The sequence below is a fragment of the Balaenoptera physalus genome, assembly GCF_965194825.1.
Source record: "Balaenoptera physalus genome assembly, chromosome: 5".
Classification (NCBI taxonomy): domain Eukaryota; kingdom Metazoa; phylum Chordata; class Mammalia; order Artiodactyla; family Balaenopteridae; genus Balaenoptera; species Balaenoptera physalus.
The window spans coordinates 93,409,525-93,412,904 of NC_138884.1; the positions used below are offsets into that span (position 1 = coordinate 93,409,525).

At 40.7% G+C, this 3,380-nt stretch overlaps 1 pseudogene across 1 annotated transcript; it reads right to left on the bottom strand.

Annotated features, from left to right (window-relative positions):
- Positions 1-1,103: 1,103 nt before the first annotated feature.
- LOC309661125 (tubulin alpha-1C chain pseudogene) lies at positions 1,104-2,673 on the bottom strand (annotated as a pseudogene). Its single transcript has one exon. The product of its transcript is annotated as a tubulin alpha-1C chain pseudogene (transcript).
- Between the last annotated feature and the right edge of the window lie 707 nt (positions 2,674-3,380).

Sequence of the window (3,380 nt, forward strand, 5' to 3'; positions counted from 1 at the left end):
AAAACTATAGTCATCATGCTGTACATTAGATCTCTAGACTTCTTCATCCTGTATCACTGCAACTTTATGCCCTTTGACCAACATCTCCCCATTTTCCCCTCTTCCCCTCCCCAGTTTTACTCTCTGTTTCTACATCTTCAAGGAGATTTTGCCTTTGGCAACAACATGAATGAACCTAGAGGACATTAGGCTGAGTGAAAATAAGCCAGACACAAAAACAAGTGAGATCATGCACTTTGTTTTCTAGGTTGAATCTACAAAATTGTGTTTTTTTAATCCAAAACTAAATTGAGTGCTAGAATAAGCCAGACACTGATTTCAAAAATATATAGTAAAAAAAATGCCCATTACAAATACAGTTTTTCTATCTTTGTATGGGTGTTTAGGATCTAAATCTTTTATTTATTTTCTTCCTCCTTAGAATAATAGGAAATTGACATATTGCCAAGACTGTCTCATGAAAAAATGCCTCTTCCCTTAAATTCCTATAACCAGTATCCATTGGTCTCTTAGCTATAGTTTCTCTAGATTCCAACTTGTCTTTCCTCTACTATAAGAATAACCTGAATTTATGTTGTAATAAATATCCTTTAGTAAGGGATTAAGACTCTAGTGGAGATTCCTGCACCAGAATACAATGAACTACTTTAATATCTTGAATTCTAAAGAGATCCTGATTGAGTATAATCAGAGAAATTTAATGCTCTATTATCATGTGGTAGCAATCTTTTGAGTGCCCTCTAGGTTCCAGGCATATGTTCCTGAAGATGAGCTATTTATGTTTTTAAGAGTTAATCATCTGAATGGTTCTGCATTGGTTTATCCCCAATTAGATGCAGCCTTTCCTCTCCATAGGGAGGATACAAATACCACACAGTTTTATTTACCTTAGAGATAACAAAGAACAAAGTATATGTCCTTTTAAATTTTGAATCGATGGGTTCATTTTCAACTGTATGATTGTCAAATTTGTGTCTTCTAAAGAAATTTATGCTATAAAGCTATATGATTTTTCACATATAATTTGTGAAATGCTGTTTGCATATGCCCACCCTAACTAATATCGTGAAGTTGATCTGAAAACTTCATTTGCCTTGACACTGTTTCAAGATTCATTAATAATGAGCTCTCATGAATATATGGGGATGGTACGTCAGAGCCTGTAACACCTCCGCACTGTTTGTGGATAGGCAATGAATATCTATTAATTTGTTCTTAGTCTCCAACCTGGTCTCTTAACATTGAACATTAACTAGTTATTTATTTATTTTGACATTGAAAATAGAAATATCACTTTTATTGTCAAGATAGGGCCACAAAGGGCAGCTCCACAGAACACAAATAAGACAATCCTAAGACAAGAGTGTAAAACTGTAGCAGACGGGTTAATACTCTTCACCCTCATCCTCTCCCACCTCCGCTCCAACCTCCTTGTACACCTTCTCAAGGGCAGCCATGTCCTCACAGGCTTCAAAAAACTTTCCTTACTCCATGCCCTCACCCACGTACCACTGAACAAAGGCACGCTTGGCATACATTAGGTCAAACTTGTGGTCCAGGCAAGCCCAGGCCTCAGCGATGGCTGTGGTGTTGCTCAGCATGCACAGAGCAAGCTGTGCTTTGGCCAGGTTTCCACCAGGTACCACAGTGGGAGGCTGGTAATTAATGCCAACTTTGAAGCCTGTCTAGCCCACAAACTGGATGGTACGCTTGGTCTTGATGGTGGCAATGGCAGCATTGACATCTTTGGGAACCACATCACCATGGTACAACAGGCAGTAAGCCATGTATTTACCATGGTGAGGGTCGCATTTCATCATCTGGTTCGCTGGCTCAAAGCAAGCATTTGGTGATCTCTGCTACAGTAAGCTGTTCATGGTAGGCTTTCTCAGCAGAGATGACAGGGGCATATGTAGCTAGAGGGAAGTGGATGCGGGGATAGGGCACCAAGCTTGTCTGGAATTCTGTCAGATCAGTATTCAGGGCTCCATCCAATCTCAGGCAAGCAGTGATGGAGGACACTATTTGGCTCATGAGGTGATTCAGATTAGTGTAGGTTGGGTGCTCAATATCGAGGTTTCTACAACAGAAGTCATAGATGGCCTCATTGTCTACCATGAAGGCACAATGAGTGCTCCAGGGTGGTGTGTATGGTGAGGATGGAGTTGTAGGGCTCAATTACAGCTGAGGAAACCTGGGGGTGCTGGGCAAATGGAGAACTCCAGCTTGGACTTCTTGCCATAATCAACAGAGAGACGTTCCATCAGCAGGGAGGTAAACCTAGAACCAGTTCCCCCACCAAAGCTGTTGGAAAACCAAGAAACCCTGAATACCTGTATACTATTTCCAAATTCGGTCCAAGACGAGGTCAATGATCTCCTTGCCAATGGGGTAGTGACTGCAGGCATGATTATTGGCAGCATCTTCCTTGCCTGTGACGAGCTGCTCAGGGTGGAAGAGCTGGCAGTAGGTGCCAGTGCAAACTGCATCAATGACCGTGGGTTCCAGGTCTACAAACACTGTCGTGGGCACATGCCTGCCAGTGCCTGTCTCGCTGAAGAAGATGTTGAAGGAGTCATCCCTTCCCCCAATAGTCTTGTCACCTGGCATCTGGCCATTGGGCTGGATGCCGTGTTCCAGGCAGTAGAACTCTCAGAAGGCATTGCTGATGGGGACACCGGCCTGCTCCCAGAAGGCACTGCTGATAAGGACACCAGCCTGGCCAACATGAATGGAGATGCCCTCACACATGGCTGAGACTTGTAGGGTTCTGTGGCACTGGAGGAGGCAAGGGGACGGCCACAAAGATCTCCCACTAACAGACTACCAAGGAGTCCGGGGAAGAAGTAGTCAAACATTAACTATTTAAAAAGCAGTTCATTAGATATATTATTTTTGATTTTAGAAGTATACATGTGCATTCATATACATATTATATATAGGAAGATAATATACAACAAAATAGCAATAATACTTTTCACTGCATAAGAAAATTAGAAAAAAATTATTATCCTTATTTCTATATTTTAAAAATATTTTTACTCAAGTTTACAAGAAACAACACTAATACAGTTATAGCAACAATACAGTTTGTTTTTACCAGTGATTTTTAACTGACCAGTACTCATAAACACATTTAGAGAGTTAATATTATGACTGTTTTGTATAAAAGAATCCACCCTCATCTTGATTGCCTTACATGAATAAGTGATAAGATTGAATCCATATATTCCAACCATAAATCTTGTACATTCCCCACTATGATTTTAAAAGAAAAAGAAAAAACAAAGTGCTGACCTTTTTAGGACTGAGAATAAATATCTAAGAGCAGGGAGAGAAGAGAAGCTCAACCATCAGAGAAAGATAATTGGGCAAATTGA